The following is a 17,870-nucleotide window of genomic DNA, read 5'->3' on the forward strand; positions in this document are numbered from 1 at the left end:
TATTACATCCATTTATCATAGTATTATTGCAGATGTGGCCTCAGGCACCTCAGACGTGGGCCTGTAGCAAGAAAATCCTTGGAAATAATCTTTAACATCACCATATCTCACACTAAACATTCATGGGCTTACCTGGACTGTTCAACATGAGATATTTGCTCCATATGAGCAAGCAGCATTGCATGGAATATCTGGACCAGTCAGGGAGCCCCATAGAAATATCAAAGAGAACACGTCATGCCTAGCAGAATCTTCACTTTGACTGGCATCAGTCATACTTTAAGGTTTCCAAGGGGCACCTTGTATGAAGTTGGAAGCTGTTCTTTCTCTGGGAATATGCTGTTTCAGCACGTGCATTACATAGCCAAATAGCCAGGCTCTGCATCTTTTGTTATTAAAGAATCTTTACAATGTTTATAGAGTCTTTCTGTCAACCACATTGTAATTCATTTTGATAACAGCACAATTATGATGTAATTAAGATTATATTTATAAACAGAAAGTAACAATATCAAATTCTTATTCTACAATGCTAAGTAGAAAATGATAGGATACAAATTTGAATATATGCTTTTAGAAAACAATTGATGTTAAAGTAAAATAATAAGAAAAAGAAATGTAGTTGATACTCCAAAAATACGTGTTCAATTTTTGTTTGCTTGACGAGATTAAAATTCACTGGTGCATTCATAAAAAAAAAAAAAAAAGAAAAGAAAACAATCTTTATAAAATATTTCACAATATTTCTATATGCTAATCATTACTGTAAAGTAAATTTACATTCTTTCCTCTTATTTAAAATTTATAATGGACATATATTACTTTAAATAGAAATACCAAATATATTTATTTTCAATTAATTTGCATCAATTATCTCACCCTAATAAATAAAAGAATCTGTAAAATCTGTATCCTGTTAAAACTGGATAATTGGGGCCATATTAAACATTGATAGATTTATGTCAGAAACTGAAGATGACAATAAGGCTATAGGTAGTTCTTTTTATTTTTTTCATCTTCAGTTCCTTGAAGATATCTACATGCTACGTACAGTGTAAGACTTCTTTATTCCCAAGCCAAGTTTCCAAAATCAGAAGATACAGAAAAGTTGTCAATAATACCATTCTATAAGGCTTGAGATTTAATAATAACTCAGTTATGATCATGGATCATTAGGTGTGTCAGAAACAAATTCAATTTTAACCTGTTAGCTTGCAGAAAGGCTCCTGAGAACCGCCTGCCTCTGCTTCCCAAAGTTCTGGGATTACTGATGTGAATCTGCATTGTTACAAGGGGAAACTGAGAAGTATTTACTTTTATTAACACTCCGGAGTTTCAAAATCATTCTCAGTTCACCTAAATTTTTATAAGGAGAGCCGAGAATGATTTTGAAACTCTGGATTATTAATAAAAGCAAATACTTGCAAACAACCTATTACATCTGAAGATAACATAATAGATATAAAATATGGTATATTCATGTAAGGGAATACTTTATAGCAGATAAATAATAAACTAAGTTTATGTATGAGCCTGAATAAATCTCAAAGCATGACATTGAGTGAAAATAGCAAGTTTCAGAATTTTAAGTGCAATAAGAGAGCCTTTATGCTATTTTTTTTTAAAAAGTATATACGTGCAAAATGGTTAAATATGCAGTCTATTACAACTGTGATTCTGTAATGGGAATTAGCTCATATGCAATTAGTAAGCATGAGAAGGATGTCAGTATAATAGGAAAGCACTATTAGTTTAGGCAGAATTTTTGTCAGCCTAATATTTTCCACCACCAAGTAGTAGTATCTGCATACACAACAAGATCCAGAAATATACAGCACTAAACAAGACGTGAATTCACCAATGGTTCTCAAAAGTGGGTCATAGGAAACCCTTGGGGTTCTCAAGAGCCTTTCTGCAAGTTGACAGGTTAAAATTGTTAATAAACAACATTAAGATATTATTTACTTTTTTATTCACATGTTCTCAGATAATACAGAAGTTATGAGAGGCTATGTGGTATGTAATTTTGTGACGGATTAAAAACAGAAACAGGTCTAAAGAGCCAACTAGTTTTTAATTGAACCCAACATTACAAAGATTTATAAAAGTGTGGCTGGTTCCAGGTCTTTGTTATTGTAAACAGTGCTGCAATGAACATTCCTGTGCATTTGTCCTTATAGTAGCATGATTTATAATCCTTTGGATATATACCCAGTAATGGGATTGCGGGGTCAAATGGAATTTCTATTTCTAGGTCCTTGAGGAATCGCCACGCTGTCTTCCACAATGGTTGAACTAATTTACACTCCCACCAACAGTGCAAAAGTGTTCCTATTTCTCCACACCCTCTCCAGCATCTGTTGTCTCCAGATTTTTTTAATGACTGCCATTCTAACTGGTGTGATATGGTATCTCAATGTAGTTTTGATGTGCATTTCTCTGATGACCAGTGATGATGAGCCTTTTTTCATGTTTGTTGGCCTTATGTATGTCTTCTTTTGTAAAGTATCTGTTCATATCCTTTGCCCACTTTTGAATGGGCTTGTTTGTTTTTTTCTTGTAAATCTGTTTTAGTTCTTTGTAAATTCTGTATATCAGCCCTTTGTCAGATGAGTAAACTGCAAAAAATTCTCCCATTATGTTGGTTGCTGATTCACTCTAATGACTGTTTCTTTTGCTGTGCAGAAGCTGTGGAGTTTGATTAGGTCCCATTTGTCTATTTTGGCTTTTGTTGTCAATGCTTTTGGTGTTTTGGTCATGAAGTCCTTGCCTACACCTATGCCCTGAATGGTTTTGCCTAGATTTTCTTGTAGGGTTTTTATGGTGTTAGGTCTTATGTTTAAGTCTTTAATCCACCTGGAGTTAATTTTAGTGTAAGGTATCAGGAAGGGGTCCAGTTTCTGCTTTCTGCACATGGCTAGCCAGTTTTCCCAACACCATTTATTAAACAGGGAATCCTTTCCCCATTGCTTGTTTTTGTCAGGTTTGTCAAAGATCAGATGGTTGTAGATATGTTGTGTTGCCTCCGAGGCCTCTGTTCTGTTCCATTGGTCTATATCTCTGTTTTGGTACCAGTACCATGCTGTTTTGATTACTGTAGCCTTGTAGTATAGTTTGAAGTCCAGAAGTGTGATGCCTCCCACTTTGTCCTTTTTGCTTAGAATTGACTTGGCTATGTGGGCTCTCTTTTGGTTCCATATGAAGTTTAAGGTGTTTTTTTCCAGTTCTGCGAAGAAGGTCATTGGTAGCTTGATGGGGTTAGCATTGAATCTGTAAATTACTTTGGGCAGTATGGCCATTTTCACGATATTGATTCTTCCTAACCATGAACATGGAATGTTTCTCCATCTGTTTGTGTCCTCTCTTATTTTGTTGAGCAGTGGCTTGTTGTTCTCCTTGAAGAGGTCCTTTACGTTCCTTGTTAGTTGTATTCCTAGGTATTTTATTCTCTTTGTGGCAATTGTGAATGGCAGTTCGTTCTTGATTTGGCTCTCTTTAAGTCTGTTATTGGTGTATAGGAATGCATGTGATTTTTGCACATTGATTTTGTATCCTGAGACTTTGCTGAAGTTGCTTATCAGTTTCAGGAGATTTGGGGCTGAGACGATGGGGTCTTCTAGATATACAATCATGTGATCTGCAAATAGAGACAATTTGACTTCCTCCTTTCCTATTTGAATCGCCTTTCTTTTTCTTGCTTGATTGCTCTGGCTAGAACTTCTAGTACTATATTGAATACGAGTGGTGAGAGAGGGCATCCTTGTCTGGTGCCACATTTCAAGGGGAATGCTTCCAGTTTTTTCCCATTCAGTATGATATTGGCTGTTGGTTTTTTGTAAATAGCTTTTATTATTTTGAGATATGTTCCGTCAATACCTAGCTTATTGAGGGTTTTTAGCATAAAGGTTTGTTGAATTTTGTCAAAGGCCTTCTCTGCATCAATTGAGACAATCATATGGTTTTTGTCTTTGGTTCTGTTTATGTAGTGTATGATATCCTTATCATCTTAAAGGAAGTTCTAAGTTTTCTGGAGTATTTTTATGTAAAATAAATTTAATGCCTTTTAATTTAGTGATATAATTTTGAGAATTTTTGTCGTCATTTCACTGTTTTATTTTGCCAGTTACAAGTTGTATGGGTTATGAATGGCCTACCACATTCTGGTTTTATTATGACCTTGTATTTTAGTGACTCATTTTGCAAAAAGTGACATTTAAAAAAATGTTTATATTGTATTTTTGCAAAAACTCTTACAGTATGATACCATTTTAGTAAATTTAGCCACACATAAATTACATGATATCAAGATATAGTTATATATTTAAGTAGTTATAAAGTGTAAAAAAAGAGACAAACACAGGCTGTAGTATAAAGGCATGTTAGTGGTGCCAGTGCTTGATGAGCTGGATATGACCCAGGAAGCTGGATAAAATTTAACTTTTGTTTAAAATATACTTAAAACTAATATGAGTATATATTAAGTTACAAAATATAATAATTTATACATTTGATGTTCTTTTTTATTCTTTGAACAATTTGACTTCCTCCTTTCCTGTACTTTTCTGTATATGTAATTTTTTTCAAAATAAAATTTTTATTAGAAATTAAAGGTTATAATTTGCTGAATCCATGGCCCCATTTTTGAAGGAAACAAAAACATAAAAATTAAGTAGTTACACAAGTAAAGCAGAAAGTAGTTTATATGCTTTAAAATTTTGACATGCTAATCTCAACTTGCAGCTTTTGCTATTTTGCAATTAGTCACATATTGCCAAGTTTACTTATTGATAATTGTGTGTATTTTTTTTAAGAGACCGTTAAGGAAATACACTGTCAAAATACATGGAAAGAAAATGTTATATTTATCCTAGAGATGGTTAGTATACTTTACAAACTTTTTTTGAAGAGATGTATAGTCAATATTTAGATTTTGTTAGCAGCGGACAATCTCTGCCATATATATTTTTAAGTAATATTTTAAAAAAAATTAAACATCGTTCTTAGCTTGAGGCTGTGTAAAACAGGCCAAAGGCAGGATTTGGCTTGCAGGCCATAGTTTGCAGACACCTGCTTGAATCACATAATTTCTCTGATAAAAAATTTATCTAGATAAAAAGGGTTAAAAAAATAAATAAAAAGAATAGGACAAATACTATACACATTTGATTACTAAATTGATAATGTTTTAAAATTCATAAAAATGAACATATTTTCACACCCCACAGAAAGGGTATTTCCTCTAATATTGTTTATTTACGATATCAATGTTCTATTTAAAAATAAAATCCCAAAAATCCTCTTGTAGAGACTAATTTTTAAGTAACATAAAATTAAAAAGAATTAATGGTAGAAGGTCTTTTTATCTTTTACTCTTTAATATCAAACAACTACAACTAGCCCAAACTAGATAGTGATAAATGAATAAAGAGAAAGAGGAAGAGGAATAAAAAGTAGAAGGAGAAAGGGGGAGTGTTCAGTAAAATTCAAAAAACAGGCACAAGTTCATATCTCCAAAGATTACAGTCTTCTACCAATTTGCATGATGTTTTGAACAAATGGCGAATAAAGCAGGGAGGGAGCACGTATCTATTAGGGTGCAAATTCTCCACATTAAGTGGCACGGACCTATGACTCAACCAAAATTTCCTTGTGTGTAGTGAAAGAGTCTGGTTATATGGACAAACATCAAGAGCATAACTGGAGTTTATTTTGCGCTACAGAATTTAAAAGAAGACTTAAACTGAAGGAGGAATGATATTAAAGACCATGTTAATGGAAGATGATGTGATAGGGTAAAGAAGACATCTGGACAACAGTCAGCCAAACAATTAAAGAATTGTAACTTTCCGTTGAAACAAAATAAAGATGGAATAAATCTATGACATGTAGGCATGCTGCTCTCCACAAAGAGGGACATGATCAGAATGAAGTTCTCAAAACAATAATATCAAACATGCTCTCTCAGAAATAGAGATCTGATTACTTGTATTCTGGTACATCATCTGATTAAAATATGGACTGTAGTTAAAAATAAAGTATTAATTTTAGTTCATTAATAATGACAAGTATATCATTCTAATGGAAGCTGTTAATCATAGAGGAAACTTGGCATAGGCTATACAGGAATGTTCTGGTTTCATCACAATTGTTTTATAAATGTAAAGCTATTCTGAAATGAAAAATGTTTTCTAAAAATAATATGTTTGGGATGATGATTTTATATTCATAGCTAGTTTTAAAATTAAGATCTATTCCAATGGGAACATTTTCTCATACAAATAAGAGGAGAGCATATTGTGGAGGATAGGTAACAGAACAGAGTAACACAGTTGTGTGTTACTTTACATAGATGCTGTAAAGTTTCAATATCATCATCTTTTGTCAGTGAAGTATGAAGTGGAGTAGAGCTCATACAAAAGGTGTGAAGTCGAGTGTGTTGGTTAAAGGGTTGGAAAAGAATAGGACATTTCAGAACTGCTGGGTGGGGAATGGGAAAGCTTGATAAGCAAAGATAAGTTGAAGGGATCGTGGACATTATGGTTTATACTGACAAATTTCTCTCTAAAGGAGCCTGCTCTTTCCCACAGGTTCCATTAAGCTAGTTACCAAAAGATTACTTGAGCACTAAATGCTTTTTTAAAATAAAACATCTCAATAAATCTTGACTCTTTATTTTTTTTTTCCAGCTCATTAAAATGTTTAGGTGATCTCTACTCTTTCAAACGTACCTCTACACTTGTGTCCTATATGCTCCTATTATACTTAATAGAGTACAATTTTCCTGTTTAGACCCTTGAGTCTACTTTGGTTATCACTTAATTATAATGGCATATCTGTCCATAGCGCTTACTATGTGCCAGACAATGCTCTAACAGCTTTGATTATGCTGTGTAATGTTCACCACAGTCTTCCGAGTTGGATCCTCTTGTTATCTCCATATCATAGACAAAAAAGTTAAGTAACTTGCTCCAGGTTGCAGACTTAGTAAGTCAAAACTTGGTGGATGTAGCAGGTCTTTTAACTAATATGTTCATACTAAAAGTGAAATGATGTTCTCAGTCATGTGGTTCTGTTTCCTGTTTTTTGAGGTGACAATTATTTCTAAGCCATGAGAGGAAATGTTCAAAATCCATTAAACTTGTGAGCCATATGTCAACACATAATAATAAAGAATAGCATTTAACCACATACAACTTTAGTTGTTGAATTCTAACTATATTTTAAACATACCTCTCAGAGAGTAGAAAATGTAAGGACATTTAGATAAATTCAAGAGAAAATGAGAAATGCATCTTATGTATTTTTATATATTGCCAGGGAATATATTTTTGAAGCCTTAAGTAAATCCCCCATCTGATAATATTTCAGTACACAGACTAAGCACATTTTCAAGGCACAAGTCCAGAGTCCTGCTGCTATGCTATTATAACTATTTTATCTTCTGTCTTTGTGTATACAGGTGTCAGGTACTAAAAAATTCCCTCAGAAAGGGAATTCAAACATTGTTATTGACCTATTTCCCACAGGGTTTCATGCTGTTAACTAATTGCACACTCCTAATTTTATTTCCCGCTTTTACATTTCTATTTCTAAAATTTAATCAATTTATTTCTAAAAGCATTTCTGAAATGATCAAAGGAAACAGCAGATCTTGTGGAAACATTCTTATAATTGTTTCCCTCACATTTTCACAAATACGTAGGCCTTTAAAGAAAATTTATTTATTTGGGAGAAAACACTGCAACAAACCATTGTACAATTTATTCAAAGCTTTTTAGAAATTGATTAGCAGCTGAAAAATGAGTAGCATATGTATATTACATAAACGTAGCAGTTATGATAAAAGAGGCCAAAGAGATCATGAACACCATCTTTTTTTTTCTAGTGTGTAAGGAAATAATTTCACAATATAAAAGTAATTGTAAGGAAATAATTTCATAATATAAAAGTAATTATAAGGAAATAATTTCACAATATAAAACTAATATCAAACAGATATGTCACAGAGCTTATACTAAATATTGTATATAGACTGTCAGAACATCATTCAATTTCAACAAAACCTTCGGAATTCAAAGAATGAAAATAATCCTTGTTAAATCTTTAAAATTTTGTAATGACAAATGAAATAAGTGATTTTGTGTCCAAATGGACACACAATATTTGCAGAATATGAAACTTACCAAATGAATGACTAATGTTATTTTTTTTCACTTTTGTGCCATGTGAGTATAGCAAAATAATCTTAGTAAAGACAAGTTGATAATATTGACAAAAAATTATTATATCTCAAATGATAAAAATGTCATGATTTCTGATGTTGAACTGCAAATTAGATAACCTATAAATAAAAAATTGAATCTTCTCTATATATTACTTTTGTTATTCCATTATTCCTTCCAGTTAAAAGTAAGTTTCTTTGACTCTAAGGCCAGTATAATAGGGGTGGAGATTTGGGTGCAGGTAAGCGTTAGCACTCAATATATTGGAAAACATAATTAGTAGTATTTTGACCAAATTATTTGGTCCTAAGTTAAAAATTATGAATCATCTATCATAAGTCAAAAAAAGTAATCATAAAATGTAGTTGTTTTACTAGAATTGCAGCAGAATGCCACATTCAAATTAAATGAAATCATTCCTTTAGAGCTAGACTTTCTTTTGACCACACATGCACAGAGTGATTTCAAATGAAGGAAACTCATTGCTTTCAGCTTTATCAATAGGGTCACTTTCTGATTAAAACTGAAAACAAAGCAGGCATCACAGACTAGATATAATAATATCTGTACTACCAAACAAGGCTCGAGTCTTGGCATCATTTTCTAAGGCCACTATTTGGTCAAGAAAGCACAGATAATATTATTGTATCAATATTGTAATATTATTAGTCTAATAAGTACTAAAATGTAAGAAATGATGCTTAGAAAAGATGCTTATAATACACAATAAATAAGTCATATTTTTGTGGTTCATTTGTAATCATTAGAGAGAGACATAAGACCCACTCTATAAAACATGAATCTGTGTTCCAATTTCTGCTTGGTCACTAAACTATTTTGTTTCAAGAAGTATTTCATGAATTCTCTCTTGAACACATTGATTGGTTTCTTCAAATCTAGCACATTTGTTCTTCATGTTTTCCTATATTTAAACACTAAAACCTAAAACAAAGGGTAGCAACTCAGTACCTATACTCTCTTCTTCTCTCTCTCTCTTTCTTTCTTTCTCTCTCTCTATTTGTGTATGAGTGGAGTGTTTTTATGTGTCACAAAACTAGATAATTAATCCGGTTACTAGATCAATATTGTAGTATAGGAGTTAACTCCAGCGTCCTCTGGGAGTTGAACTCAAATGGCCTCTGACTACTTAAGCAACAGAGATTTTACAAATATCTTATAATTTTTTTCTCCACTCTTATAAGCATGTATAAATAATAAATTTTGCTTTTGGCTAGATTTTAGATAGCAAACAAAACTACACATTAAATACTGCTGCTGTCTCTTTGGCATCACTGGGGAGATGTAAATAGAGGGATAAGGGAAGAGAACTATGTATGTGAAAATAACTGACAATATAGAAAAACAAATAATATCTTTGTCTTTTTTATAGTGAGCCTCTCTTCATTATGTGTTATGTGGAAAACAGCAATTTTCTTTGAAACAAAACCCAGATGACTAGAAAAAAAGTAACAAGAGTTATATAAAATTGTAAGTGCATATGAGGGTAGGGTGAGGAAAGAGGGAGAGGCTTAAAATAAACCTACAAATAAAAACAACATAGCTGGTGAATTTGTAAATTTTATTCCCCATATAAGCACTTGTATATTTTTAAATTTCCTAGATAATCAAAATATGTTCTATGATCTTGTTTGTGTTCCCTTAAAATTTGTATGTTCGAATTTTTTTTTTTTGATGCAGTCTTGCTCTGTCACCCAGGCTGGAGTGCAGTGGCACAATCTGGGCTCACTGCATTCTCTGCTACCTTCGGGGTTCAAGTGATTCTCCTACTTCAGCCACACGAATAGCTGGCACTACAGGTGCCTGCTACCATGCCTGAAATCTTAACTCACAAAATGATACTAATAGGAGGTGAGACCTTTGAGGAGTGATAGATCATGGAGGCAGAAGTCTCATGAATGAGATTAGTGCCCTTATAAAATAGGTCTGAGAGAGCATGTTGGCCCCTTTTATTCTTCTGCATTGTCAGAACATAGAAGATGCCATCTATGAGGAGCAGGCCCTTATTAAACACTGTATCCACTGGTGCCTTAATCTTGGACTTCCTAGCCTCCAGAGCTGTAAGCCATATAGTGATTTTTATAAGCCACCTAGCATACAGTATTTTGTTACAGCAGCTCCAAGAGACTGAGCTAGTATATACCATTAAAAGAATAAAATGTAAGGCAAAATATCTCACCATAAACTGTGAGTTTTAATTCTGGGGTGTTTGAAAGTAAGATGCAGGAACACATTAATATAAAAAAAAGCTTCACATATTTGAAAAAATAGTATTTCTAAAGATGACACTGTAGAAATAGTCATTTTAACAAATAACATAGAATATTCTATGGAATGCAATAAAATAGCCATATTCTACAAAAGAGAGGAACCATTTTTCCCAGTGAAATTAGTACATTGACTGTAATAGTCAACTTTGCATAAGGTGAACAGAGCAATGGTGAGGATGTGAAAAATAAAAAGCAGGAAAATAAAATACATGAACAAAAATGCAATAATAATCCACATGTACTTATATATGTACATAAAGGATACAAAACTAATATAACCATTGTAAATGCTGAGCAATTCTCAAAGCAAGGGAGTAAACCTCTACCAGCAAATTACTGAACCATGTTCTAGAACACCATGATTTTCTTGAGGCAATAGAGTAGGCCCCAAGAAGAAAATATAAAAGTCGTCAAAAGAGATTTAGGAAACACATTCTTATAAGTGAGTATATTACAAGTGAAATGTAGGTAGAAAGGAGAGAGCAAACTCCTTCAAGTTCCGACAAAGGCAAAAGGTGTCCACTTAAAAAGAGCTGCTAAAGAAAAATCTAAGGTAGATATAGGTAGAATAAATATGAGAAAGTAAGTTAGAAAGTAACAAATAAAATTAGAAAATTTGAGGTGAGTGAAAATTAAGGCAACTATACCAAAAGATATGGCAGTTAAAATTGTACTGAGAGGAAAATTTGCAGCAGTGAACATGTAGATTCAAAAAAACAGTAGAAAAACAAGCACCACTTGGCAGAATCTAATACCCTTTTCTAATAAAAACACTCAACAAATTAGAAATAGAGGACAACTTTTTCAACTTGAAAAATGTCATTGATTAACAAAACACAGTTAACATAAAATGAAACGGTTAAAAATTGATTATTTTCCCTTTTAAGATCAGGAATAAGACAGAGTACCATCTTGCCACTCAAATTTAACAAAGTACCGGCAGAGCTAACTAGGAAAACTTGACAAGAAAGAGAAGTAAAAGGAATCCAGATGGAAAAGAGAAGTAAAATTATCTCTATTTGTTGATTACATGACTTTGTATATTGAAAATCCTAAAGAATACACACACACACACACACACACACACACACACACACACACATACACACAGAGTAAACTAGAGCTAACAATAAATTTCAGCAAGATTGAAGATGCAAAATCAATATCAATATTTTTCTCTTCTTGATGCCATTTTAAATAAAGTTGTTTTCATTACTATAGTAATGAAGACTTCATAAATAAAATTATGAAAACAGCTTTATTTACAATGGCATCAAAAAGAATAAATACTTTGGAATAAATTTAAACAATATTTGAAATAGTACTCTAAAAACTACAATACATTATTAAAAAATTAAGAAGGAAACATGAAAGACATAAAGTATTCATGGAATACTTAAAGTTGTTAATATGGCATTGCTTTCAAAACTGTTCTACAGACTCAATACAATCTATATCAAAATTGCACTGGCTTCTTCTCAAACATTCATAAGCTAATTCTGAAATTTATATGAAAATGCAAGGGGCATAGAATAGCCAAAACAACCCTGTAAAAGAAGAACATATTTGGAGAACTCACACTTCTCAATTTCAAAACTTAGTTCAAGGTTACAGTAATTAAGACTATGCAGTACTGACATAAAAATAGACATACAGATGGAACTAATTTAGAGTACAGAAATAAACCTTTCCATTTTGGAACAAGGGTGCCATGACAATGTGATGATGAAAGCCTAGTCTCTTCAACCAATGTGGATGGCCTGCCTGGCAATCTACCTTGAAAGAATGAAGTTGGACTTCTTCCACATACCACTTAACAAAATTTACTTCATAGACATTAACACAAGAGCTAAAACTATAAAACTCTCAGAAGTAACTACAGCAGTAAATTTTTGTAACCTTGGTTTGGGCAAAGCCTTCCGGATGTAACACTAGTGATACAAACAGCAAAAGAAAAATAGATTAATTGAATTTCACCAAGTTTAAAAACTTCAATTAATACCCGAAAACTAAAGTGGCAATGTACAGAAGGGGAGAAATATTTTCAAATTATATATCCATTGAGAAACTTTTATCACAAATGCATAACAACTCTTAAAATTCAATAATAAAAAGAGCACAATTAAAAATTGAGCAGATAATCTTAATAGACATATCTCCAAAAAAGATATACAAATGGCCAATAATGCATGAAAAAACGTTAAATATTATTAGTCATTTGAGAAATGAAAATCAAAACCAAAAAATGATGCCATTTAATCCACACTAGGATGGTTAAAATAAAAAAGATAGATAATAGTAAGTGTTGGTGGAGTTGCGAAAAAATATGAACCCACTTACTCTGTGAATGAAAATGTAAAATGAGGTACCTACTTTGCAAAACATGTGAGCAGTTCCTCAAAATGTTAAACATAGAATTATGCTTTGAACCAACTTTGAATTCTAGATCTACTCTCGAAGGACACAAAATCCTGTGTCTAAACAAAAATTGTTCACAAATATTAATAACATCTTTATTTATAATCAAAAAGTGGACACAATCCGAATTCCATAAACTGAATGGGTAAGTAAAATACATTAGAATATTATTCAGCAATAAAAATGGATTAATATACTGGAATATTATTCAGCAATAAAATGAAATAAAAAGTTCTGATTCATGCTATAGTAAGAAAGAATCTGGAAAACATTAAGCTACGTGCAAGAAGCCAGTCAATACAAAAGCAAATGTTGTATAATTCTTTTTATATAAAATATGTTAATTGTTATAAACAGAAACTACATTAGTGGATGTCTTGGGTTGATTGGGGATTAGAGGAAGGAAAATAGAAAGTGACCTAATATCTTCAGATTTCTTTTGGGCATAATAAAAATGTTTTAAACAGATTTCAGAGATGGCTTCACCAGTCTATGAATATATTATAAACTATTAAATTGTATATTCTAAATATGTTAATTGTGTGATATGTGCTATGTTTCAATTAATGTGTTACATTTTAAGAGTAGTCCTAAATTGCTACTAAATTGCCGAGTCATTGTTCCCACTTCCATTAAAAAAATTGATTATTTTAGATACATGAGTTAAAGGGGAAAGAAAAATCCCAAGTAATATTTTACATAATATATCACAATGGAGAAAAATTTTAGCTACATGTTATATATAAACCCATTTTAATGTTGGAAAGATTCTTAATAGCATGTGTTCTGTTTGAAGTATACAGTCAGCCATTAATAATTCAATAAATCAATACATAAAAAGCATACACATAGAACTTACTCCTTGCCAGGAATTCTTTAGCTACTTTTTATATATTAACTGATTTAATTGCTGTAAACTTTTGTGATGAATATCAATATTTTTCTCATTCTATAGCTGAGGAAACTGAGGTCAAATAATTGGGAGGTTGTACAACCATTATTTTAATTCATCAATCTAGTTCCAAAATCTATGCTGTTAACATGATACTAACCACATTGTAGTCTTGATGTATTTAAACAATAATCTTTAGTTATTCTTTCCAAGGATAGTGTTAAAAAGAATAGGTGGGCAATTTCTTGGCATGAAGAAAATTCATGTTCCCCTTGACTCCCAGACCAATTGTGCCTCCCATACCCAAAGGAAGCTGTAGTTGCCTTCTTATTCACCACAGCAGCAGAAGTTATCGGTGTTGATTTTGTTGTACAAGTATAGTACTGAATACAATTACTATGAACTACTTTAAGTATAAATAGAAACATTTGCAGCTTAAAATTTTAAAAGGAAATGACAAAATGTTGACATTTAACTTTTTTGTAAGAGACAAAATATCTACAGAAGATTAATGAATCTGGACTTGAAAGAAACTTCGAATTACTTCATTGGCAAATTATGAGAATAATTGCAATTTATAATAATCATTACTTTTCTACTGTGCTCTAGGTATTTGGTTTGTGCTGCAGGAAAATATATACCATGAGCGTAGTCAAGGTTGAAGGTATAGTACCATTTAGTGAGGGGACCAGTGCATGATTTGAGATTACTGAGAATAGACACACGTACACCAGATTCCAGTGGTACACCACTAACTGACAGCAAGGAGAGAAAGAGTGTGCAGAAGATCCAGCCCCTTTGAATGCATCAGTCCCCCATGGCCAGCAGATCTCCTCAGCAAAGATGGTGAGTGTGATTACATAGACCTCACTTTTGCTGCAGGAGAAAGACATTTCCCCCTCCTTCATGGAGTCTGGAATACAGAAAGTTGGGAGTGTGCCTAAAGGCTATAGACAAATGTACTTATGCATCTTTATTTATAATCAAAAAGTGGACACAATCCACTTAAAGTTGTTAATATGGCATTAGTCTCAAAATTGATCTACAGACACAAAACAATCCATATCAAACTGCTTATTAGGACCAGAGAAGGGAACAATTTTCTCTCACAAACCAATAAGCCCAACTCAGCCATAAGGGCACTTTAACTCCAAGTAAGGAACGGTTCCCACCCCAGTCCATTCATATGAAGGCAATGAGATCCACAGACTGCTCTGGCTACCTTTTTCAGTAACTACAGAGCAAGAAAGTGAACGATTCTAGCACATATTTACAAAAGCAAGAACAACACAGAGTATTTTCCAGCACTCTATATTTTTATAGCTACCTAAATTTTCCTTTGTAGCAAATGTCACAATGATTAAATAGAACATAAATTTAGTAAAATATAAATGGCTTTAAGTTTCTGTTCTGCCTCTTAACTAATTTGTGACCTAGGTGAAGTACTTAAAGATACAGTTTATTTCATAAAAATGGAGAAAATTGTATTCATACCCATAAAACTACTATGAAAATTAAGCAACTGCATGCATAATCATTACATCTAGTGAACTTTCTGGTACATAAAAGCAAAAAGCACAAAAATAATAATTATTTTTATTATCATTACTGTTATTCTGTTCCCTTGATAAATATGTCAATTTCATGTTAGTACCACATCGTCTTGATTAGTGATTACTTCTAAAAAGTCAGTTGTTATTCTTACCTTTTATAATAATTTTTCTCTGTACTGTATATATATTTTTCCTGATTGCTTTTAATGTTTTTTCTTTATCGTTGTTTTTTTAGCAGTTTGATTATGAAGTGCCTGTGTAGTTTTCATTAAGCTCTTGTGCTCAAAATTTATTGTAAACATTGCATATTTGTGTTAAAAATTTTCATCAAAGTTCAACATATTTCAGCCACTCTAACTACAAATATCTGTGCCCTTCCTATCTTTCTGATAGTTCACCTTCATGTATGTAATGTTACTTGATATTATTCCACAGCTGGCTTATTCTCTATTAACTATTTCTAGTTTTGTTTTTTTTTTTTTTTAATCTGTACTTAATCTTGAATAGTTTCTATTGGTGTGTTTTCAAGAAAGTTTCTAACCTTTTCTCCTGCAGTGTTAAATATGTTAATATTCTCAAAGTGATTTATTGTTGTCTTTTTACCTCATCCACTTCGTGTTTCATCTTTAGAATTTTTTATTTTCCATATCTTTATCATGTTTATGATTTCACCTGCTTCTTGGATATATGTTATATATTTACAAAAATGTCTTTTAATGTTTTGAATTAATTGTGTCATGTGTACCATTCCTGTGTCTGTTCCCATTTTTTTATTTTTTTGCTTTTTTTCCTCTTGGTTATAGATGTATTTTATTACTTTTTTTTGTATGACTTCTAGTTTTTTTGTTAAGATTCAGTGTTACGATTTTATATTGTTCAGTACTGTTTTGTGTATGGGTGTGTTTTCTTTTGTATATCTAAATATTATTGGGCTTTATTTTAGATACTCAAGTTATTTGGAAATAGTATGATCTTTTTGAGCTTGTTTTTTGAAACTTCATTATGAAGTATTAGAACTTAATGTAACGCCTATTTGACCCCACCACTGAGACAACACCTTTTTGGATACTCTAATTATCTGTATGTTTGGACGTCTTTCCAATCTGGGTTTGGAAATTTTTCATGACCTTTTTAAAGTCCTGGGGTCTGTTTATTCATTTGCAATGGATTCTTTCGCTGACTTAAGTAATTTCCTTCTATAGAAGAGCCTATCAGTACTTAGCTAGACTTCAGGCTCTGAGTATCTCTTTAGATCCCTTTTTGTCCAGCTGTTATTAGCTGATTGTTTTCCAAAGCCTCAATCTTTAATTCACCTAGATAGGCTCTGCTTGGTTTCCCCTCCTCTGAACCAGGGCCTAGAGCAGGGGTGTCCAATTTTTGGCTTCCCTGGACCACATTGGGGAATAAGATTGTCGTGAGCCACACATCAAATATACTGATAGTAATGATAGCTGATAAGCTGAAAAAAAATTGCAAGAAAACTCCTAATATTTAAAGAAAGTTTATGAATATGTGAATATGTGTTTGGCCACATTCAAAGCAATCCTGGTCCTCACGCATCCCGTGGTCCGCGGGTTGGACAGGCATGTCTTAAAGACTCTCCCCATTCAGTTGTCTGAGGCTACATGTGCTTACTTAGTTTGCTTCGTTTCTCTCAGGTATTACCTGTCGGCTCTTCCTGTTTTCTGTTGTGTGCAACCATTTTCTCATCTATTTTAATCAGTGTTCTAATCAGGGAATCCAGTACACATTATTTCAACATATCTTAAAGTACCATTATTAAACATATGAGTGTACACACATACACGCCTATGTGAAAATGACATATTTTCATATCTAAATGCATATATGTAGATGGATATGTGTTTCTGAAATGCAATGATAAACCATACGATTTTATTTTATCCAAATATGGGTTGTTGAATAAATTTAGGTAAGACTAGTAAAGAAAAGGAGCAAAATCACAGCTAGGATGATTTTCTCTTCAAAAAAACCTGGTAAGTGATTTTTAGATAATTAAAATTTCTAAAGTCTTACCTGTTATATGGCAAGATAGTTATAAAACATTGATTATAACTTTCTCTTTGTCGATAGTTTGGTGCTATTGTATTTTGTTTTGGTTTTGGTGTTTAGTTCCAACTTTTGTTTTAGGTTCAGGTGGTACATATGCAGGTTTGTTACATGGGTAATTTATGCATCTTGGCTGTTTAAAAATTATTTCATTACACAGGTAATGAGCATAGCACTTATTACGTAGTTTTTTGTCCTCACCCTCTTCCCACCTTCCACCCTTAAACAGGCCCTATTGTCTGTTGTTTTCTTCTTTGTGTTCATGTGTGCTCAATATTTAGCTCTAATATATAAGATAGTACATGTAGTGTTTGCTTTTCTGTTCTCACATTAATGTGCTTAGAATAATGGCATCAACCTTCATCCACATTGCTGCAAAGGACATTATTTCATTTCTTTTTATGGCTACATAGTATTCCATGGTACT

The sequence above is a fragment of the Sapajus apella genome, unplaced genomic scaffold (assembly GCF_009761245.1).
Source record: "Sapajus apella isolate SASKATOON/1434 unplaced genomic scaffold, GSC_monkey_1.0 scaffold24, whole genome shotgun sequence".
In the NCBI taxonomy this organism is placed as follows: Eukaryota; Metazoa; Chordata; class Mammalia; order Primates; family Cebidae; genus Sapajus; species Sapajus apella.